Source organism: Strigops habroptila, chromosome 11 (genome assembly GCF_004027225.2).
Source record: "Strigops habroptila isolate Jane chromosome 11, bStrHab1.2.pri, whole genome shotgun sequence".
NCBI classification, from domain to species: Eukaryota; Metazoa; Chordata; class Aves; order Psittaciformes; family Psittacidae; genus Strigops; species Strigops habroptila.
The window spans coordinates 8,257,054-8,282,274 of record NC_046360.1 but is presented as its reverse complement, the minus strand read 5'-3'; the positions used below and the strand labels follow the sequence as shown (position 1 = coordinate 8,282,274).

At 37.7% G+C, this 25,221-nt stretch overlaps 1 protein-coding gene across 15 annotated transcripts in view; it reads right to left on the bottom strand.

Annotated features, from left to right (window-relative positions):
- ARVCF (ARVCF delta catenin family member) overlaps positions 1 to 25,221 on the bottom strand; it is a 279,202-nt gene that overhangs the window by 236,188 nt on the left and 17,793 nt on the right. For 10 of the 15 annotated variants that reach the window (XM_030500609.1, XM_030500610.1, XM_030500615.1 and 7 more), the window contains one exon: positions 22,119 to 22,191. The exons of the other annotated variants lie outside the window; for them this stretch is intronic. The gene's annotated coding sequence lies outside the window, so the exon portion shown is untranslated. The remainder of the gene's footprint in view (positions 1 to 22,118; positions 22,192 to 25,221) is intronic. 15 annotated transcript variants of the gene reach the window in all.

The window sequence follows — 25,221 nt, the reverse complement described above, 5'->3', positions numbered from 1 at the left end:
AGTTCCCTCTCCCATGCAGCATAGTTTGGGAATCTTATCGAAAAGCACTACACTTTTCCTTCCCCACAACTTAGAAATGGCTGATAGATGACACAGCAAATGCATCATCATCCAGAGAATTTGGATATTAGAAAATTTAAAAACCAATGGCTTCCTATCACCTAAAGCCTCTCTTCTCTGAAAACTAAAATAACACACTAGAGAAAACAAAACCCCCATGTCCTCTTAACTCGGAATACAATGCACATTTAAGAGCCCAAGGCATACAAAGTGTTGTCAAAATATTACGCCCTAGACCAGAAAACACAGAATGATGTTGCAGGGTTGAACACAGGAACAGGCATAATGCTAGAAGATAATGAGGAAGCCGGAGCTAAACGGACAGGGAAAAGACTCATAGTACAAAGTAAAAATGAACAAGAAATTCAGGCAGAAAAGGGACTGATGATGGAATGACAAATCCTAGGCAAGATGCAGAAATGACACCAGGGAAATGAAGGTTTGTTACAAACAAGAGAGTTCTGAGCTGAAAAGCTATGAAGTCACTGCCTACCAAAAGGATCCTAATCCAAATGCCATTTCTGCCTCCCTATATCTCTCCCCAATTGTGCCTAGCTATGAATAGCTGATTCCCTCCTATCCTAATATAAATAGCTTGAAGCCACAGGACTAAATCCCAGCAAGAGCTTGAGACACATGCTGGCCTGGGGTAACTGTATGAAAACAATAAAGATGATTCCATTTCTATATAGATGGGTCTTCAGGACAGACAGCTCACTGCAAAGACTTGCTAATGCATCTTTGCATCCACTAACATCTTAAAAGGGACCATTAGAGTCATGTATTGCCTCCAATTAATTGCTGTACTATTTTTCCCTTAGGTCAAATATTCCTTAAGGGTATAGATTGCCTGATGCAAGTCAAAGCATGCAGAATACACTGTCTTAATATTAACCACCCATTCATGATGCATATTTTCAGTGACAGTATAAAAAAAAAGAGGAGCTAAAAAACTAAATTCATAGCATTACAAAAGAACCCAAGATTAGATCTGTAGAAAGCCTTATTTGCTGAAATACACAGTTTAACATTTTTATGTTTCTTACTATTCAATGACCTGTTTTCTTGTAATGAAACAGATTATCAATCTGTTGATAATCTGTGAAAGCAATAGCACACTTGTACTTATGTCCTACTCCTTTGTGCCTGCAGCCACTGCACCCTGAACCATGATCTCATCAGAACTCAGCTTATGTGGTTTCAGCTTCCCACCAGAGTTGGACAGACATGAACTAAGCTGCCTTGAGAATCCAGGGGCCACCTAGGCAATAGCAGCTATCCACACCAGAAAGTGCATTCTCCACATATCCCTAATCAACAAAGATCCCACTGCACAAACAGCAAAGAAAAAAAACCCACCCAATAAGAACACAGAACAAAACGAAAACACACCGCCAGCACATACCTCCCCCTCTCCAAATGTCTAAGCTCAAATATCCTGCTTAAAACTACAGAAAGAAAAGTTAACTGCACATAATACACTATTTCATTTTATGTCCTAACTCAGGCTGTGTGAATAATTGATTTCTCGGTTCGGCAGATCGAACTGAATTTGAAACAGCTCCTTCTCTTGCTCCAACCCTCTCAAAATTTCATTTTGACATGACACATTCCATTTCAGTCTTGTTACAAAAGCTGTGAAATGAAGGCCAGATTCACAAAATGGAGAGGAGAAAGACGACTTCCCTTTTACAGAAAAGCTCAGTGTGCCTCCACCTTCCCTTGTTCCTGTGATGCTGCAAGACAGCTAAGTCAATGCAACAGCCACCTACAGGGCAAGGAGCCGTTCTGACTTCTCTTCCTGTGCTCCCCACTGTGAAACACAAGCAACAGCAAAGAAAGTGGGAGAGACCTTTTCGGCAGCACGAGTTATTAGGTTAGCTTAGAACTATCACAAACCTGATCTCTCCATGATCAAGTGCTACATTCATGATGAACCTTCTCCAATTAAGAGACAAAAAGGAGACTTACCTTAGAAGCAAGCAGTTAAGACATCTTTATGGACTCAAGTCTCCTGCCACACAAATCCAGCCTTCAGTTAATTCAAACAGAAGACCTGAAGCAAGCTGGAACATTTTAATTATTTTGGAACAACAGCAACAGAAGAAACCAAGAGTGCCTGGGCCAGGAAAGCCTGCAGTAAGCATTTGGCCGAGGTGGCAGAGGTCTGATTTACAGTCTCAGTGCTGAATCAGGTTTCCCACATCCTGGGCAGTATCCTAATCAGAACACTTTTGGATAAGAGGGAAAGGATGTCTCATTTTCTCTAGTTTGCAAACTCAGTATTTTTCTCAGCTTAAGCCATTCATATTTTTGCTAATCGTTTCAGAACCTGTGATATTTCATTTTTCAGAATCTTCCTATTTGCCAAAAAGATTCCCTGAATTGCTGCTATTAGTAACATCCTGCATATTAAGCATCATTCTTGCCCAGCATTTCACTTGTGGATGAAATGTCCATGTCTACATAAATGAGAGCTCCAAACTGAGATTTTGTGTTTCCAGGACATGCCGCATTTTCCAGTAAGAAATGACAAAGCAGAAGTCAGTTCTGTTATGGAGGAGGAAGGAGGAACCAGGATAAAACTGGAACACCAGAACAGCAATTGAAAGTTTCCTGCCTTTGCATGGATACTAGGCCAGGTGACAGCACATAGAGCTGCCTGGGGAACTGACAAACACCAAGTCTAGATGAATACAAGAGAGTTCTTTATTTCAACTTCTTCGTGGGTCTTCTGAATTCCCCCACAACTTCTTGAATCTATTCTGTCATTAAATGAATGAAAATATTAAAAAGAAGAAAGAGAAAGCCCATTTCATGAAGCGATTGCCAAACACATTGAGTGGAATACCCACTCCACAAAAATACCTAAATCCTCATATAACTCATACTGCTGAATTGACTTGTTAAATACATGTGTGTATATATACACGTATATAAAAATGCTCCTAACTTTGAGGTAATAACTTTATTACTCAAACAATATCTCTGTTCCTCATAAGACCTGATTCATCCAAGGTCACAGTCTATGTCTCTTGAATTGTGACGGTTAGCACATCTAAAGATAAAGGTGACCCATTCCAGCAGAAACTCAGAACTAGGAACTGCAGCGTTACCAGGAGACGACATACAGACTGGAGCTCGCTGATGGTCTCTGGCTCTAGGAGTCAGAAGCATTTTACACATCCTTTTCTTAAGGTGCCATGAGCCCCACATCCCAGGCCTGCCACATTTCATTCAAAACCTGCCTGCCTGTCATGAGATCTAACCTCTACAGTACATTACATGTCCATTAAACACAATTAAGTTATGAAGAACTTGCAATTAATACAGGTCCTTTTTTTCCAGTACAGCATATGGAAACCACTAAGCTATTTCTGATGAGCAACAACAACTATTAAATTAAAACTAAAAACAGTTCCACCCTTGCTTCAGATTTGTATTCATGATGCTCGATTATCTACACCCTAGCAGCAGTGATCAGGACAACAAAGAACGCAGTTTTCCTTCATAAATTGCTACTCTGCATCATTTTTAAAGAAACTCCTTCGACAGCCTACTATGTAGCTTATGAACAGTTAAGGCAAGTGCTATCAGGTTTTGCCAAATTAGATATTGAATTTATTAATAATTTAATGTAACTTTTCGTACTATGGTTAAAAATAGCTCTCCCGTGAGCTTTTAGTCCGTATCAGATACTGTGGTAGTTATCCTCAGAATCTAAGTCATTAGAATTTAAACAACATAACCAGAGCAAGCAGAAGCAAAGCCAAATCTTATTCTTTGTAAGGTTTCCCACCTTCACGCAAACCCCCCTGCATGTGTATCGAAGGCCATTAAAATAGAGCTAGTGAATTAGAGATGCTAGTAAAATTAAGAGAAGTATCCCTGCAAACCGTGAAGAAAAAGAGCCACCTCTAAGAGTCTCTTTCCACACGGAGGATTTTAAATCACCTCCCTTGCTTTCCTTATAATCCCTCCATTTATTTTTTTACTCTCTATACTGCCCCCATCTAAACACAATCACTATGGAAAATAAGCTCATTAAAGCACAGCATGGGTAAGTAACTGCAGTCAGAAATGAATCAATTGATCCAAAGCTTCATATTAGTGGCTGCCATTTGCATCACAAGGAGAGTGTGACAGCATTCCCTAGAGACAGTAACCTGTACTGAGGAGAGATCCACATTCGTCTTGATGAGGTTATGCTACCAGAACGAGTGCTGGTTTTCCCCCCATCTTCCAGGTCACCTTGCCAGGATTCCCTGCTACAACATATTCATTTCGATTACCATGGTTAATATTATACCAAATTCTTTTATTTCTACATTAAAGCTAGTTACAAGAGAAATGTGGTTGAGGACTTCGTAATCATAGCAGAATGAAACTCATCGATATCTATATATGTCTTCTCCCCAGGAAGTATTAGCACAGTTAGCCCCTATTTTAAGTTATTTTAGCTTTATCTACAGACATAACTGACGAGCAGCCTCTTTGCATTTCTCCATAGTTTATTTTGTCAAAGGATCTGGACATGACTCCGCTGAAGTCAACAGAAGGACACGATTAATATGATTTTGTCTCAAGTTTGTCATAAGAGATTTATGTTGCCATAACAGAGATTTATGCAGTAATAAAATTGTACTGTTATTAAATTTTCTACAGCACATCAATAACAGGGATTACACAAATCATTTCATATGAGGGAAAAGCAAAAATTGCTTCACAAACATTTCTAGATGGTGAGCATTTTAATACAATTTGTAGTTCTTTTAAATAAACAATGCCCAGCTGATTTACTGTGTTTCCATGCAGCATTCTGTGTAAACTGAGAAAAATCTGGACCTTAACTTCTTAAGATATGATCAACACATTCAATTTATTATGTAACAAGTATCTGGAAAGAGGGAAAAAAGATTTACCTGAGTGACACTGAAAAGTAACATGAATAATTTCTACTAAAACTCATGCTTTATAGCCTTTACAATGCTATCAAAAAAGCCTTTAAGGTAAGTTTAATAGACATTTTTAGTGCTCTTACAAATCACCCCTGTATATAACCTCATCCCACAATAAACTCATTTAATTCACTGGACATGTGTCCAACAAAATCCAGCCCAAAATTATTATAAAATCTCACATTTGACCAAAATTTATCTAAGGTATGTTCTATTCAAACAACATGATTATATGCAAAGCTTGTTTGTCTGTCTTCCTCACTTATGCTGCTGTTACAGCAGAAAACCAGCAGTCCTGCCCCATAACTAACCCTAACTTATCAGACTGTACAAACAACAGGGAAACATATTTTAGTAAGAAAACAGAACATGATCTTTCATAAATTTATTGCAGAGATACGGAAAAAACAATTCAAATAACTGCCTTGAGCATCCTCTGATCCCAAGTTTAGACGGTGATTTTTGTGTCAGGGTTGACCATTATGATCAAAGTATATTTTGCTATCTAGCATACTTGTTATCTAGAATTAGCAAAAATGAGATCGCAATCTAGAAAGGGACAAATGTAAGTGGAAAGGCAGATCATATTTAGACATTCCTTCCATTCCACTGGAATGGTTACCCAGCCTTTAGAAATTGTTGAGCCTCTGGAAGATAGTTTAAACCAAGATTCTCAAAGGGATTAAGAGCAAGGGGAGGGGAGCCAACAAACTGAAGACAAGTTTAACGCACCAAACATTCTCTTCAATAATTCACAAGGCAAGAAATTGCCTCATATATTATGTGGCTTTGGTCCAAAGCAAGTATAATTTGCCAGTTCCAAAGAAAAGCAAAACAATGTATACAGAAGTGACACATGTAATGCATATATTTCAGGGACTGATATAATTGCTTTCTTAGGACAATACATTAAACACCATGTTAGTGAGCCTTCTATTTTCAGGCAGATATGTCATTTGCTTCCTTAGGAGAGCCCTGTATAAGGCATCATGCACTATCCTTCCCACCTCATGTTCCAAGTCACGTGCACAGTCCTACATTTCCTTTCATTTCCACAAAATTCCATACACAGAAAGCACAAACTGACAGATGCTAAAGGAATAAAATATCTTCACTGCATCATTTGGGCCAGTCATAGTGCAGCATCACTACTCCAGTACATCAAAGCTACTAATGTATAAACCAACACTAGTATTTAGACTAAGCTTTTTTCCAGTGCATCCTTAGCTTCTCAACATGAATAATGCACTTTTAGGGATTGATTTGACCATCAATATATCAGGGAGGAAATAACATCAGGGAAAGCACGGACGGGAAAATATGCTACTTAGTGAAACCACTGAAGAGAAAATAACGCTACTTAGTGAGCCAACTGTGATATGTGGAAACAAGCAACGCCATCTTTGCAGCATTTCCAAAAGATGCTGTTATTAGATATTCTAAACACAGTCCTATTCCACGGTAAAATGGTTTCCTACTCTAAGAAGTGTAAAAAGTGAAAAATTGCATGGGATTTCATATTTACTGCTTCAAATTACCAAAGCAAAACTTGCTTAAGTTGCAAACCAAAAGACTGGCTCTTACAGCTAACCTGAATTCCATCTAGAGTTATGGCAAAGCCAGTTCTGATTCATACATCATCATAATAAAATTTTAATACATATATATATTTATCCATGAAATATCCATATAAGATAAATATCTATCTAAAAAGTGCTTCCTTAAAAAACATCACTGACAGTTTAGAAGACAAGTATCAAGTTGACAGATCTTCTCTTTCAAAGATATGAATCTTATAATAGAACTAACAGTTCCTTAACTTAAAAGTTAAGGTCTTGAATCATTCACAAAACAATCATGATGCTCCCCTTGGATTTTTTCTTGGTGTGCAGGCTGTACTTGCAATTATTTGCAAGACAGACATTCATGTTATTCCAAGCATAAGGTATTATCAACAATGCAAACAAACTTCAATATCCCCCTCAAATTACATTTGCTATAGCAAAAAAATCAACATACTCACTGTACAGTGAAGGACCTTAGTTCAACCAGTGAGGACAGATGCACTAAACAAGTCTTTAACATTCTAGCTCAACATGTAGGTAAAATTAGCAGACTAAGCTAGACGCTATATTGCTGGATAGCTGCAAGATCAAAGGTAGGGCTGAGAAAAGCATTTTATACAGCACAGCTAGCTTCCTTAGTACACCAGTGAGCATGCAAAGCAATTCCAGAGAACAGGAGCTTCTAAGGGGTTTGCAAGCAGCGTGCAGTCTACCGAAGAACTGCTGTGGATCTAAGGCTCTCCCACACACCCATTCCTAACCTAAGGGCTCATCAGACGTACTCTGCAAGCTTGGGCAGCAACAGGCCATTCCCTGAAAAATATCACGCTACTGTAAAAGATGTTAGTGAAAAGAATGAATCCACTTTCAACCAACTTCCTTCATGCTCTGATGAGGCCTTCAGCAACACCGGTGGCCAAAAGCAGGGTGAAATCTGGCCAAATGCTTACTGTTTGTCTGCAACACACAAATTAGACCAAAAGCATTACTGCAGGCACAGTCGTACCCATTTTATTTATAAAGAATCACAGACAATTTTTTTTTTTTTTTTTTTTTTTTTAATTAATACGATTTGGGTTTGTTGGTTTGGGTTTTTGTTTGGTTTTCTGGGGGTTTTGGGGTTTGTTTTTTTTTTAAACCCAATTACAGCATTACAAGGCTACAACATCAAGAGTATTTCAGACACAGGGGATGGCAAAAGTGAATTTTCTTGTGATTTCTGCATGAAAAAGTGCTGCAGTTTCCCCAAACACAAAAGTCCTTTAAACTACCTATTTAAGAAATACCCCACAGGGTAACAGAAGAAAACTAAAGGCCATTGCTACTGTAAAACTAATCAGGATCTATTTTCTCATTTGCTACCAGGTAAAGGAATTCTTCTCTGTGTAATGATTATCTTGAGTGCCTCTTTCATTTCCTTTTCAATGTTTTTTTGGCAGAAATCCTTACAGATGCAAGAGACAGAACACAAACACACTCATTTCAAAGTGCAACCACGTATCTTCAAATAATTTGCCAATTTTAAATTAAATACATGAAAACCTTACAACAAATTTATGAAAGGAATAAAACACAAGTGGAAATCAGATTCATTCACTGGTCCAGAAGAGTTGTATTCTCCTTTGTTTTCACTTGTTTTACTCTGTGGTATTTGAGGATATAAAATATGCATCTGCATGTCGAACACATCCTGTGACAATACTACAAAGAGTAATTGCAACCTACTGACCTTAATTTAACTTGTCTGTTTGGAATTAACTTAAGTTGCATTAACTGCATTCTGCTGAGGAATATCTACCTGACCAATACAATTAAGTGGCAGTTTAATGAGTTATCAGTCTCTAACAGTCTTTTGAGCAGGGACAACCAACTGAACAGATGCAAGAACTTTTAGCTAGGCCCCAGATCAAGATTATTATTTTGGGTTTCTTAATCACACTCCCCACAGTATAACTGGGTGTGGGTGGGTGTATGAGTGTCTCAAAACAAAAGGGTAAAACTCCAACCTCTTCCTACCTGTTGCTTAAAATCTAAGGGAATAAATTACTGAGATTTAGCAGGATTAGGGCTGTGACACTAGAAGTGACTAGCAACTGCAGGGCCATTGGAGCAGGGAGAAAGACTAAATATACTCATGAAAGTGTAGCAAAGTAAAAATAAAAAGCTACTACCCAGAGTTGTAACTCCTAAAAAAGAAACGTGACAATGTTGCTTGATAATTCTCAGATTACTGGGTTCTTGGGTTCTGTACCCTTCTCCTTCAACTGCCAGCCCTTCCCGGCAGTTGCTTTTCTTGACCTCACGATCCATGAATAAAACAGTTTCGGTCTTGCACCCCGTCACCCATTCATCACTCTAAGTCCCTTTGCTGGCTCTGTTTCCCAATTTATGCATCGTAAAATTCTGCACACGTTTAACAGAGCAGCAATTTATAAGTAGCTTTTATTATACAAGGCAGGCTTGATGCTCAAATAGGAGGTCAGAGACATTGGCACTTAATTCTCAAACTTTTCCATTTTGCTGCTCCTCCCAGTTTCTTACAACTAGCTATTCTCAAAGACCAATGTAAATGTTGATTTGTAATTATCTTTTCTCTTTGATGAGCCCACTCCTTTAATAGTGGGCAATAACTCCTTTTCATATGTGAAATATTAGAAAAACGAAGAGACCAGGCAGTTATCCCCACACTGAGTCATAAATCAGCCACAGTTCTACTACTTGGTACGTCCAAGGAACGGATTCCCATGGCAACATATGGATCCTTTATTATAATATCATTTTGCTTAGGTATATATTCTGAAGTGGGAGAACCAACTGTAAACAATAGAGCAAATATGCTTCAGTGGCAGACTGAACTGAAGCAGAGCCATTGAAATAGCAGGTGAAGCAAGGGATCAGGGTGTGGATTTCACATCTAGAAAGCCCTACTCTGTAGTAGTTAGTGAAGGACAGCCTCTGGCAACAACCTATTGCAGTTTCTTGCCAAAGCCAATTTAAGCCTACCAGTTTCTGCACACCCGAGAGGAATAAAGAAAATGCTTCAAGAGCTACAGAGCTGTCACTGATGAGAGCAGTGAACACTGCAGTATGCTGGAACTGCGGGTTCCAAGAGGTGAAGTCGACATACTTGTATAGGAAGAGAGGATGCACAGCCTCAAGGAACTACAGGGTACAGTCCACAAGCTGGTAATTCCCTTTTGCTTGATTAGTGTCAAGCACTGATGGAATACCCTAAACTAGCTGAATAATGGTGGGAAAGAAAGAAAAAGAATCCACAGGGGAAATAAGCCATATGCTAATGTCTCTCCTTGAGAAGATCCTTTTAACAGTCCTTAACAATAACAACCTCTTCCTCTCCCAGCTTGGTTCATTCTCCGGCTTAGCAGTTCTTTGTGCAGGTATTGCTATACTAGATACAAGTTTTCCCACAGCACAACAACCTGTCCCTATGGTTTATAAATGTAATACAAAATTGAGGTTCTATTGCAAAATTATGATAAGTAAATTGTAGGGAAAGCTGATGAAATGTAGGAACTCAAAACACTTGCTAGTTAACTACCACTTGCAATGCTACCTAAAAATATAACAGAAAATTATTATTGCTGAGCACTCCGAGACCAGTTAAAGACACCCACTGAGATGAATACTTGACCCTGCACTTAAGTATTTAAATCTTTTTAAGGTTCATAGCCCACCTGTCCTCCCTTAAGATATAACCTGACACACAGCCAAGAGGGAACACTGTTTAAAGCTTTAATAGCACAGAAACCCATTTACAATTGCTGTTTTCATTTGTCTTCTACACATCAGTCAAGGACTCAAGTTCTTGAAGAAACATTGCTGAATTGGACTCTGGCATTACTACAATTGCTCAGGAGAAAGGCTGCAGATGGAAATAATTCCCAAGGACTAAGAAACTTCTGAACACCCCAGTAAAAAGACTGATAAAGAAGAGAAAAATGTGAAGAGAGCCTCAAAGTAGTTTGTGCTCAGCATGTGCTAAGTCAGTCTCCTCCCTCGGCTAGCTAGTGGGGAGAGCTGTTAATGCTCCACAAATGTCTCAAGCCTCATCCTCAGTTGCCCTGCCTTTGTTTTGCACATACTTGTCTTCAATGTGTGCATTAACAATACCTTTGCAAAGCAGAGAGCACCAGAGATCAAAGGAGTGCAGGTCATACGGGGAAGTAGCAAGAGGGAAGCTATTGTGAGCAAGTTCTCCCAGAACTCAATTTCTCTTCTTGAACAGAGAAGCAAAATATGCCAGGGACAAGGTCAAGCATCATCGGGATCCATGAAAGTTCTCACTGCCGTTCTTATCTGAGAGGCATTAGCCTATTGCTTTGAAAAGAGAAGCTATTTGTGCTATTATTTGGTGGAAATCAGGACAATTCTACTTATCAGAGGAACAACATCCTGAAAGCATCTCCAAATAAAAAGACAGACAAAACACAAACACTAATTAGTTTTTAGGAGAAAGCCTGAGACATTTTAAATACATAAAGCATCATGGCTGTGACAGGAAAGGACTGGGCTTAGCAACTCTTTTCTAATCAATTCCAAATTGAGGATATCTATTTAGTGTGCAGATGTGCAACTCTTCCCCATCAAGAGTCACACATTCCAAAAAAGGCACACAGACTACTATTATTACATAGACCTACTTTACTTCAAAGCTTTTTCCCATTTTCAGTGGCATTGGCAGTACACAGCGACCATGCTAATGCATCTGTAGTTTACTGCACTTACCAGCTTTTGAGAACGCTTCATAAGGGCTTCATCTACCAGGAGAAAAAGTCTCTAAAATATTCCCATTTCTTCTTTTCTTATTCTTTTAGGATGAGTTAAAGATATGTGCATTTATTACTGGTCTGTTCTGCTCACTGATTCTGCATCCAGTTGAATAAATATTTGTAACTATCCAGCAACACATCCTGTAAATCAGAGGAGCTCAGCCACTTGACAAGTATCAATTAAGTCTTGTTATGTAGAGATGGCATTTTTCTCATTTTGTAAATCATGCCATTTAATTTCTTGAAGAGGTGCAATAATTTAGGAGAATTTGTCTACAATAGGATTAACGTGGAGCTGTTGCAGTTACTGTATCCAGAAATCTCTCTGCACCTGATAAAGGTAAGCCCCAACCACGTACATAGTATTTATTATTTTATAAATGTCTCTTTCGTTTTAGAGTAATACTCTAAACCTATGAGACAGCCTCATTAAAAACATGACACTAACTGATAAAAACCAAAGAAGATGGGGTCCAAAATGCACGTTCCAGTAGACACAAAAAGCAATAGCTCAGATTAATTCCTTACTTAAGCCCCATGACTTGAACAGAATGCAAAGTGTAGCAATTATACTCAAATACAGTGAATGCCATAATTATGACTTCAGAGGTAAGTGGAAATATTTTGAGAAGCAGTTCAACTAAAGCCATATTTAAAATAGGGAGAGCTAGACTTTACCTCCTATAAAACAGTTGTAGGGGATTAATAATACTTGTATTTTTAATTGTTTATGTCTAAGTCATGCTGGTTTGGAATTAAAGAAATAAAGCTTTTTACCATTACTAACACTAACATTACTGCTACTAAAAAGAGATGAAACTCTTCTCTTCGAAACCAAGGAGGAACTAGTGCCCAAGTGTTTTAAGGGGCTTCATTTTTCCCCAAAGACCTGTAAAGCTGATGGCTTCAATACTTGCAGTGAATATAAATTATTAATACTGACTTTAAAAACAACAGAGAACAAGCAATTAATCTTTTCCAGGTAATATAATTTCCTCTGGGGTAGTTGGATGAAGAAATTTAAACATTTATTCTGCACGTTTAAAAACAACATCAACTACAAAGTTTGATGGGAAGACTGGTCATCAAATAGAAGGCCTTCCTTATCCAATTTGCTTTTTTAAGATACAGAAAACGATGGCAGGGGAATGATACTTTATCTTCACAAGTTACAGGGGCAGAAAGTCACAAGAAGCCAAAGAGATTTTCAACTAATGTGGTATTTCTGAATGTGAGATTAAGAAGAGGTATTTCTGATTTAATTTGCCTTGTTTTAAAATCACTTCACTGCACATTAATACTGAACTTCATGACAGCCATAATTCGATGGCTGTTCATGAGTACTAGCAGAAAATTCCATGATCAGTATAATCTGCCACTTTCAGCAGGGAGGACAGTATTTTTCAGTAACCTTTACCAAGTATTTAAAGTAGTCTTTATCAGGGGGTGGGAATAAGAAATATCTTTCCAAAGAGTTCAAAATCTAGTAGCCAGCTTGCAATTCTGCATGTTTGGAACTGACAGAAATGGTAATTCTTCTGTTTAACCCAAAGCAAAAATTAATCACATACATCTTTCTGCCAGTATGCAGACTTTGGTTTCGAAAGATGCCCTATAAGAAGTATACTGAAACCTATGGCAAGGAACAAAGCTTTGAAAGAGCAGATGATGGAATGAATATGAAGAGAGAAAAGGGATACACAGATTTGTTGTACAGCTCTTTGAAGGAAGGAATAAACAGGAGTCTGAGAGAAACCCTGAAGAAAGTCAGCAGTTGTTAAGAAAATCATGTAAACATGCTGGATAGACCAAGCAAAAGAATGTCAAGGACTTTAGAAGAGATCAAGGAGAGAAAGGTATGAAGTACAGGCACAACAAATTACGCTTTTACAATTGAGAGGACAGTTTGTGTTACAGAAATAAAAATGAAGCACTATCAGAAAGCAAAGAGCGCTGGGTGTTAGAAGACAAAAGCACAATGTTACACAACTACAACAACAAAAAACCCCGCACACACGAGCTCACGCAAAACCCCAAGGATCCTAATTAGAGAGAACAGGACTGACCCAAAGTATTATTTTCTTTCACATGTTCAGCCAACAAACTGCAGAGAATTCCAGCAGCTAGAATTGACAGTGACATTTTAAGTCAATGAGAATCTATTTTACTCTTCCTCCCACAACACAAATGAATAGTAGTGGTAATGAAATTCCACTCCTATTGTAAATCGACAAACACGATCCTGCATTTAGCCCTTCCAGAAAAATTTGCCTTTTAACAAACTCGAGCTATTCTGAAATAATAGCCTGTGGCCACAATAGGACAGAACAAAACATCACTCTCTCCTGAACTGTCCTTCTTACAATTAACTTGACTTTAGAGGAACAAAAAAAGTTTCTACTCTATTTTATGCCTAAAGTTTTGGATAAATCATATTAAAATTTATAATTTCAGTCACAGACTTTAATAGTCTGGCTATTTATCTCACATTTGATCAAACGTTTCTGACTGAGAATGGGCTTCTAATTCACTACACCAAAATAACTTGCTCTTAAAAAAAAAAAACCCAAGAAAAATCCATATGCACTGGTTTCCAATGCTGTCTTCTCCAAAATGCCAAGGAATTACATTATGAGAAATAAAAAGAATTGATTGAATATTGGACCAAGCTGCAAAATGTAATCTGCACACATTATTATTCAGAAAAATGACAGGAAATGCTCTTATTCCTTTCTCCTTAAATGAGTTTCCTCAGAAAAGCTAGATAACCTTTTCCTATTTAATTGTGGTACACTAGGAAAGAAACCCTTTGTACCTCTCAATCAGAAGCACAGAGAGAAATAATTCTGTGTTTCTTTCAGGAAAAAAGAAATAGCTGTAATATTTACCAAGCAGGAAGGAAAAAAAAGAAGGAAAAAAAAAAGAGAACAGTGCTATGCTGTGAGCTGTCTGTGCTCACAAGGAAAGGAGGGTGTGATCAGCTCTCAACGTTACACACCAAATGCACCAGGTGATGCAGTATTCCACGGCACGTGGGTCTGCTTGGCAAATTCCACTGTGAGTAAGGACTTTTCTCACAGTCTCCAGCTTCTATGTAACTCTTTCCTTCCACCCCTGAAAAATTATGCACCCCATTGAGTACAGTCACTAATTTGCTCAAAGTTGGCTAACATGACACGTCTGCAAGCAAAGCTCTCCCAAATTTGAGAGCTCACCGTGGTATTGGCTGGGATAGGTATACATAATTCTTCCCCTTTATCGTTGTTTTTCCTTAGTAAAAGAAGATGCTTTGTCCTCATGCTCTTTGAAGGAGAGTTACTAGCTAGGAACAGTTTCAGGTTTTGGCACTATCTCCTTCAGGATCTACTTTCCACTTAGAGGTAAGTCCAAGAATGGTAACTGCATTGACAATAGTGGGGAAAACATGAAAGAATATATACAGCTATGAGTCTCGCCTTTGCAAAGTAAACTCCTTTCCTAATCTGCCCCATTATACAGTTCTAATTTACCAACATCACATAAACGAAAAATCATCCTCCCATGACCATGTGGTTCTAGACAGCACAATTCCATTTTCCATTTCATTCCTTTGATTCACTTGAGGACTACTACCGTTGGTAAGTATTTTGAACAGGAAAATATCAGCCTCCAATACTTTAAAAATAATTACCTCTTTCCTACCCATTTTTATGTCTATGGAAGGTATTGCTCATGTTCATTTGAAACAATTACTGCTTTTTATTTAATACATGACTATGTAAGAAGGTTTGGTGATAATGCTACAGCACAGAGATGGAACACCTGACAGGCCCAAGAGCAGTTCAGCATCCATACAAAGATCTGAACTTGCAAATTTTGGCACAGCAAGATCCATTGTGTTGCAAATCTTAAACAGGATTTTCACAAACCTTCAGCTTCAGTGAGTGGAAGAGACATCAGCCAAAGACAGAACTAAGTCAATGGATGAGTTGTGTGTATATATATACACACACATATATATATATATGTATCCACCTGCTGGTAGAAAGTGTTTACACAGCAGTAGTACGCTTTTGCAGTGGTTTAAGTCTGGAATAAATCCAATAAAGCAGCAGAGTTTTTCATGGTTAAAAACCCAAAAATAAACACAAAGCAGCATTTATCCTACAATGTTACTGGCACACAAAACTTATAGAAAGTCTGCTTTTGATAAGGCTCCACACCTCCACATCAGGGGCCCTAATATTAGTCTGATGTATTTATTTTAATTAACAACTGAGTGCTACCAACAGACATGGCAGTTTCCCAAAACAGTGAACAAGCTTAAATAACTAAACATGAAAACACATTATGATGGTGTTACTAAGGTCCAATGCTCAGCAAAATAAGTGGTTTTCAGTTGACATTTATTTGAAATCAAAATGTGTTTTAAGCCAGGACTCAAAGGAACAAGCTGGTATTCACCACATACCACTGAATTGCTATAACATGAAACCAAGTGTTCTCATTTGTTCAGAGCTGATTGTAGCAAAGTGTGGTAGAGTCAATACTACAGTTGGAAGAGGCACTTTCCAAAGCGCTACAGCTATGCCAAAGAAGCAGTACTGTCTCTAAACTGAGAGGGTGAATTAACCTCTGCTCTCCATTGCATCAACAAGCAGAGTATTTCCAAGTACAGACACCACACTCCCAACCTCACTCAGTGATTTTTGCACACTGCGCACTCCAGGCTTTCATCTGATACCACTTTTAACACTTGAGATTCACAATCCATCAGCAGTGGGTTTTATCAAGTACACTCCCTGCAAGCTCAATATTAAAGTCCCAAACAGCAGTGTGAGCTAAACATTTCATGGAACAGGAGAAACTGAGTCACCTCAAGTGCAGGACTGTTTAAGAAGCAGGAAAAGACTAGTTCACTAGTTAGCAAATACTAACATTCTATGCTCCTTTCACATAACCTGAGCTGAAATGTTGAAGTGTCTGCATTCTCTCCCTTCTGACCTTGATGACATGTGTGACAAGGCTGTTTTCAAACATATTTCCAAACTCAGCTCCACAAAAAAGACTTCCTGAAAGATATACTATTACATTAACACATTGGAAAGCATCTAGCCTTTGTGCTGCCCCCTGTATCTATAAATAACCAGAGAGTGACGTGAAGCTCCCAAACAAAATCCAAACTTCCTCCAAGAATGCTGAAAATGTTATGTTCGTCCACAAATCAAGCATTACATCTTTGTGCAAAATAACATCCCATACGTGTATGTAGTAAAAAAATACCAGCAGATATTTTCACAAATGCCCAGTGCCAAGAGAAGAAATTCCCAAAACAAGAACTGCTGCGATCCATTACAGCATCATGAATTCGATCTTCTGTCACGCAGCTCTCTGAGGTAATGATCAGTTCTGCTTCTCTACAGCTATCTTAAGTAGAACACTTCAGGAAAGAGAAAGAATTACCATACAATCAGAAGGAACGTGCTGAAAATAACATCAATGGAAGAACATGCTAATGATCATTTTAATGAGATAAACATGCCCTCATATGCCCAACCGAAAAATGCGCGAGCCCCATCCTGGCAACGGTAAGTAGCAGTTGCAAGAAATAAAGTCTCCCTTTCTACTGATGTGGGCGATACTAAAGCTGCAACAATTACTGGAATTCCAGTCAGGAAGGAGAGAAGGAACAAGAGATGCTTTTAGCTTATGAGACATATCAGGGCATATTTCCCTTCTGTTTCTGAAGGCACTGTTTGAGGGAAACAATCCCTGACAGAACCCTCACGGGACAGCACACCTCCGCAGTTGCTCAAGCAGAACTTGCCAGATGGAGGGAAAACTCAGCTTTAAATCTAAAGGGCAAAGGTGATTGTTTTATTAGAGTTTGATGCTCCTGACATTACTACGTAGGTATTTTAAAAGCCTATTCTAAAACTTAACAGAGTCATCAGGTTTTTAACATGAAGACCCTTTAAGTTGTACAGGAAAATAGTCTAGCTAAATCCTTATTGACAATTTCAACAAGTTTCTACTGCAAAGTTGGCAAGTCAGTTCTGCAAGACTCATTCCATGAACATCCCAGTTGAAGGCAACAGTGCCAATTTATACACCATATACAGCTTTAAGGGTGGAAAAAAAGAGCAATGTTTAATCAACGCTTACCATGAAGCTTTTTCCAAAGCATAATTTAAAATCTTACAATGGAAGAATAATACTTGAATTAAAAGAAATCAGGAAAGTAGCAAAAGCCAAATAAAATTGCCTGTCATCTTTTAAAAAGCATACTTTTCAACACCTGAAGAAAGAAACAAAACCAGTCACCATGGCATGGTGCAGCAGTTGGAAATAGCTGCATTTAAATTGCATCTGTACCCATTCTGCAATTTTAAGTTAATTGAAAAGGAAATGTTTCTGAGGGGAGGCATACCAAGGAGCAGGTATGATAAGGTATTTCTAAAGATAATGCTTTATATTGTCTACATATTGTTTGTTTAATTCTTTTCATCAAAGTTTCCTTTATCTGCTTGGAAGGGACTTTAATGGATCTAAATAAAAGGAAAAAAGTTGTCTAACAGTTACGCCTTGCTGATTCCATTAGATGTTGCTGTGAGAAATGTAAATCAAGAGATTGGGTCTTAAAGTTTTATTCACTGTAGCTTTAATAGACCATGCCAGTATTACTCCACTATTGCCAGAGATGTCTCCGAGAACACTTTATGAATACCAAGAATGCCTACCATGACTATTGCTATGGAAGTACAGATTAAATCCTAAGATTTTAATCTCCCAATTGGATCCACATAGGGAAATTCAGTATGGCTGTAGACATATGTGAGCAAAGGATGTAGACAAATGTGAACAAAGATGTATAACTCCTTTTGACAGCTGTACAGATAGCAAATTGTCTTGCCAAAGGACCTAATAAGCAGGTTATATGTGCTGCATCAAGAAAACAATTAACTACACCGTACTAAAAAAAGCCTGCCTGGTTTTGATAATCAGTATTCCAGTAGTCATGATGCTCCCTAAAGTAAATTATAATTTATTAAATCCTACCTGATCAAGCCATAAAATATTATTTGCATTAATACAACCTATCTTCAGTTGGTGCATAGGTAGCTGCACAGACAACTGAAGAAAACAGCCACAGCCTGCTGCGCCACTGCTGCAGAGTACCAGGTTTGCCCTTGTTACTGTCATCGTAATCAGCAGACCTACGCTTGCAGGGCAGCAACTTCCAGCATCACAGGGGCTTGCAACCCAGGCATCATACAGGTTAACAGAAGGAGTTCAACTCTTCAGCTGCCTGGACCACATGCTCATCAATAAACCATGTCAGGTCATAAGCAGCACCAAGGCAAACTCCCCAAGCTTTCACAAAAGTAATCATTTTTAGTTAGGAATTATGAAGTGATGTCAAATGAAATTAAATCCATGCATATTGTACATAAGAATCCAACATTCCTTTCTAAATCCATTCAACACCACCAAAGGCACTAGAATTTTATGGATAATAATGAAGTCAGAATTAAGACTCCAGCAATTCTGGAGGCTTCTGTGATCATTAACTAAAGGTAATCACGTAGAGGTAAATTCTCAGGCATATAACATGGAGAAAGCCATCAGACTGAGTTTGTAAACCATGTCATGCAGAGACAATAGCAAAAGTTCAAATTCAAAATAAATAAACTTGGTGTCAGATAAATGAGATAAAATAATTTGCAAGGGCTACATATGAAAAATTGCTAATTAATGTCTCCATCTAACATAAACAACATGGAAGGGAAATTCCTTTCTAAAAGTACTGGGCTCGGACTTGTTTATGCTGCAAATGTTTATAAACCAAAATGCTGTCTATGCGTAATTTGAGTATTTGGGTCATATCTTGCACTTCCTGGGTGTGACAATCCTACATACCAAGGCTTAATTTTATAATAAAAGTAACTACATATGTTTTTAAAAATAGCTTACTTGCAAGAAATAAAGTACCTTAAGCAGGAGTTTGATTAATCTACAGCAATCCATCAATTAAATAAGATTAATTCATTGTTCTTGAATGTCTCAGAAAATATAGTAGAAACTCAAAATATGCTAACATTACTCTAAGAGCAACGAATTAGGGGAAAAAAAACTAAATGCAAGGGAAAAATGTTTAGAACAGATAAAAACCACATGTTCTGGATGGCTCTGGAAACTGGCAGCCTGGAATAGGTTTCAAATCAAGACAACTCTGTTTTGCACATTACAACCAAAACCAACCATTTAGATCACACAACCACAATTCAGGAGATATCCATTTAGTATTAATTTCTGCAGTTATTTTTAATGTTTCACAAATGATTTCCAGGCAACCACTGACTTGAAGCTTTTAGGTCAAATTCACTTGTAATAGCATCTACTTAGAGGGGACTTAAAAAACAGGAATTCTTAATGGAAGTTACTACACAGGAAATATAGGAGATCACTTTTTGAAATGGTCACCTACAAAAACAATAATTAATCTTTTCTTAAAATGACAACCATGAAAATGCCACTAATACTACTATATTAAGCTTTTAGAAGAGTTGAGAACTAATACACAGTTTTGAAAACTATAGATCTATTCACAAAATTGGATGCTTTCTCTCTAATCTGGATTACCTGTTTAGATGACCAGTAATATCTGTGATTGTAAAATTTAGGCCATGTCTACCATCATTCCAGTAAATTTTCACCCTGCAACCCTCCTCCTTGCCTCATGGGAAGGCACTCTGTCTGTGCAGACCCACTCCTGCGTACAGTATAATGAAACACACTGGACGATACAACCAAAATAGTTTTAGATAACCAGTTTTTATGGTGCAATCATTTTCAGAGCTGGAATGATTGAAAACCAAAAATCAATACACTGGTCTAACAGAAATGGTTAAAACTTCTTTCCCCTACTAAGGAAATACACTTTTTCATAACCAAGTAGTACAACAGTTACTTAGTTTTCACGTAACCCCAGCTATAGCACACTATTAAAACTGGTTTTCAAAAGGAAAGTCTTCACATTCAGACAGTATAACATTACTCTCACTGAAAGCCACAGAAATTCTACTGCTGACCTCAGTGGGAGTGAGAGCAGCTCCAATGGTCCAAACTTCTTAGATTTTCCACCAAGACGCCTATCTCAAAAAAAATGTAATTCTACTTTATCATGAAAACCCACAAACCAATAGCTAATCAAAAGAAACCTAAAATTGCTCTGTAAGTGAGCAGTCTCCACCAGTGAGCTGCACTTGAAGGAACTAACCAGCATTTTTCAGGGCTGACAAGCACCATGTATGGCACTCCTGATTTAGGGTGACATAGTCTTTAAAATGAGTACAAAGCACACCTCACTTCTGAAACGAGGAGATCAGTCTTAGATATAAACTCTGTAAAAAATCTTTGGCAATGATAGCACAATTACTGTTTGTTCAGTGTAGAAGGAGCAGGAACATTTTCAAAATTGTACATTCTTTCACAAATATGCTGCAGAATAATAATAGGTTGCTCCTGTACCCACAAACAGCATCTCATTGATTGCCTGCTACTTTTTCCCTAATCTTGAGCAAGTAGTGAGGCTATTTGTAAGCGATAAACACCTTCTAGTTCCTGTCACTTTGTTCCCTTTCATCCCTACAATTATTCTCCTTTGCTCTAAATACTATAAACTTCACCTCAGGATGACTGTTACATTGAAAAACTTAAGAAATCTCCCACCTCTTCTGCATTGTTTAGGATATTAAGAAGTCGTAACTTCCCTTTTTGCTTGTACTGTGTAAATTGTATTCTCACCTTTCACCCAAAATTCTACTTTCCCTAAAACAAAGTTAGGAAGAGGCTATGAAAAGAAATCAGAAAATTAATGCTTTAAAAAGTCTGAATTATTCAATTGTATTCCTTTAGCAACTGCAGCTGTCTTCTGGCTTTAGCCATTTAAAAGACCAACTTTTAAAAGTTATGTTCCTTTATCCCAATGTAGATGGCTTCTCCTGTGCAAGAAAACTTCTGCCTGGCTAGTTCCCAGGGAAGACTTCCCAAGTCATCAGAAGTAATTCAAATTCATAAATTTAATAGTCTTTGACTATGCAGACTCTTCTGTTCTGACAAGGGCCCTTCACTTAAAACCAGTAAGTTAGCAGGAGGGTCAAATGCGGCAGGAAGCCGCACATCCCTTACACACAAGTAGATAACCATTGAATTTATACCCGTGTTACACTCATGTACCACAGATTGTTCTCTGAGCTCTCTATGCAGCAATCTCAAATGAAGTCTGATGGCACAGCTGAACACAAAACAGATAGTTATGAGGTGGGAAGCCAGTTCATGTTTTGTCTAAAGGCAGGACAGCAGCAGAACAAAACATTTTGAAAAGGTTGATTTATAAAGTCCTGGAAGCTTTATTATTATTAGTTACATTATATGCAGTTAATTATTCCACATTTTGATTATACAGACATTTGGTTTTATACAGTGGTTTGCTATTCCAAGACTAATTCATACTCTTGCATATTTTAGGCATACTCAGTTCAATAGTCCTACTGTTTGAGAAAAGCCACTAAAGACTATTACAATAAAATGAATTTAGTCTTTCACCACTTTATTGTTGGCTAAAGAATGACAATTGTGAGACTGTCTGGAACAGTAACTAGCAAGAGAGATTAAATTAGTAATGATTTTGCCTTCTAGATTTCATAGACATGAACATGTATAAGAAATAAAAATATATGTAAGAAAATTTTGACAACTCTTACCACCCTTTCAGGTAAGTTCTTAGGGCCCTTTCCTTGTTCATAAAGCACAACTCAGTTACAGCTACAGACATCCCTGAAAAACATAAGAGACAAATCAAACTGAATAGAAACTCTGTGACTAATGTGACTAATAGCTTGTTGACCTGAGTAATGGGACAACTCTATATACAACTTCTCCTGCTGGCCAGAGTGGATTTGTAGGACAGTCACACTGACACACAGGGTATCCCCTAACAGCAGGGATTGAAGTAGTCAACAACACAAATAACTAAGGTCTCGTCTGGGGCTTTTTCACAGTCCTCAACAAAGAGTGCTCACACACAGTGCCCAACCTGAACCCACTAATACCAGTAAAAAGTGACTAACACTCAGACCCATAGAAGATATATGTGCACTCAACAGGAAAAAATAGCTTTTTATAATTATTTTCTTTTTTTTTTCTTTTTTTAAAGAGATCTAAGAATAAAAAATGATCAAACTACCTTCAGACCGCTTTTATGAAAGATGACTTTGGGTTCCTCCCCCCCATTCCTGTAAGCCAGTCAGCATTTGGCCACCTTACAAAAATCAGGTATTCTCCCCATGTGCCTTCACCTTCCACTGTAAATTTTCTGTTTCATTTCTTAATTTACAAGTTATAAAACAACACTATGTCTTAATACAGCATTTCTCGTGACTTTAGGATGACACTTGATGAAAATTTATCTAATTAGTAAACAGGATGCATTATTTATCTTCAATTCTGATAAGTAAAAGCTTTTAAGTACTGCAGAACAAAGGAGAAACCTCATCGCAAACATGAAACATATTCTCAAGTAGAGCACGTACACAGAAATTCAGTTTGTGACAAACTACAATTTCATTATAAGGGTCATGGTGTTCCAGGAGCAGCACTGAGGGAGAGAGTAGAACCATAAGAAATGTGTTGAATCGGTACAAATGAACCTCAGGCAAGAACTTCCCTCAAAAGTTTCACTTTTTTTATTAACAATTCAATCCAGAATGCGAAGCACAATCCTGCCATTGCTTCCCCTTCTAAATTTTGTTTCCAAGAAAATTAAAATGAACACATGATTTCCCCTAACCAGAAAGAAATGCAAACAGTGATAACCATCAGAAATAAACAGACATCAGTGGGGTAATATTACAGATTTAAAAATGCCATTAGTAGCTTGAGTTTTGAAACACTGCAACAAATCCTAAACTGATCCATCTAAAATGGTTTTTAAATAAGTATGGCAATTCTGTATGAGCCATTTTAAAAGCTTCTACTTCTAAAAAAAGGGGAAAATTAGGGACTATTAAAAAAATGACTATTAAGAATATCACTGATTAAGAGAAACAAAAGCTGAATGGTAAGCTGTGGTAATTTATGTTTTCAATGTAAATCGAGATGTCACTCAAGTTACCAGCCTGGCTATTCTGTGACCTATACATGCCTGTAGCACCTAGGGAGATTTCAGGAAAAAGTTATAATTAAACTTACATTTATGATTGTTCTAACTTCCTCTCTTTTCTGAGCAACATAGCTCAAAAAGTATGTTTGACATTATGGTAATTTCTATTTGATTAAAAACTAATTGCTATTCAGCATCTGAAGATGTTCATGGGAAGAGAAGTTCAAGTGTATGATACATGCACTGTAAAAAGATCAGACTAATACAGTTCTTGATGAGAACAATCACCTGCTATTAAAACATACCCTTAAGTTTTTGCAATTACATACTCTTAAAACTGCAAGGGGCATGGATGTAATGTGATTTTGGACACCCTGGTACAACACAGCTGAGCAAAGCACTACGTAAGTCAAGCAGCAGGGCAAGAAAACAATATTTCCAGTCTTCACTTATAACCTTGTTAAAAAGTTTACTCGCCAAACTCCAGGTCCCAGAAGGTCTGAATTCTCAGGAACCAGGCCAACACTTAAACTACACAAGTAATACAAGTAGAATTGTATTTTGATCTTGCCAAATAAGCATCAGGGCTTAACCTACAACACTAAGGAGAGAAGAAATAATGGAAGGGCAACACTTAATCCAGTGGTCTATCATGAGCTTGAACAAACTTCTTTCTGCCAGACCAGTTACTGAGAACTATTGAGTATATACTCTGAATAACTGCAGTAAGGACTATCTTAATAAGTCTCTTATAAATATTCAAAAGACCCACCATATTAGCAGTTCCAAACATAGTAAAGGGTGAAGGTCTCAAAGAGCAGCTCTAAGCATACTGCAGCCAATTCTGACTGGAACCTTATGTTGAAGCAATGCCAGCTGACAAGGGCATGACCTTCTATAGATGCTGAAAATGATGACTTGGTTCAAAAATTGTTTTGTTTTGCTGCCACAAATTTAACAGCTTAGGTTTTGTCCCCAGGAGATGAGTAAAACATGCTCATTAGGTAACACAAAGCCTTTTAAACAAAGGCTAAACACATTTATTTTAATATTACAAATACATCCTCAAGGTGCTTTAATGCAAACCGGTTGTAGAGGTGAAAATCAAGCACAGATCTCCAGTCCCATGACTCTGCCACAGTACCACATTCTCAATAGGAAGACTGCACTGACGAAAGTTACGGGTAACATCAATTACGTCAACAGAAAGCAGTGAGCAGTGAGCAGCAATACAGCTCAATGCACCATCACAGCAATTCTGAGGCTCTTCAAAAACCCACATAAACAAAAGGAAATCATTTTCTCTTTGTTTATCCAGTCTAACAGGCAAGACAATTATGAATTATTTTAGCAACATCTTTCAGCTTGTCCAAAATATTTACTGCCCATTGTTTTCATCTTCCTAGTTACAGACACGCCGATGTCAGACAGTATCTGTTACAATCAACTTGTACCTACTATTCCTACCATTTGTCTTAAGTCTAACCAATAAAGTAATACTGAACTAGAAAAGAGGATAAGAGGAGGAAGGGAATGAGAATACCACAAAGATAAGCAGGCAGTTATTTCCTACTCTGAATGCAATAACAAGAACTCTTGAGGCCAAAATGTTCCAGCTGAGCTAACTATGCCTTCCTGCTGCTGTTACTAACACGGTATTGTAGAAAAATAATTGTAAATATTACTCAAAAAAGTACAAAATACCA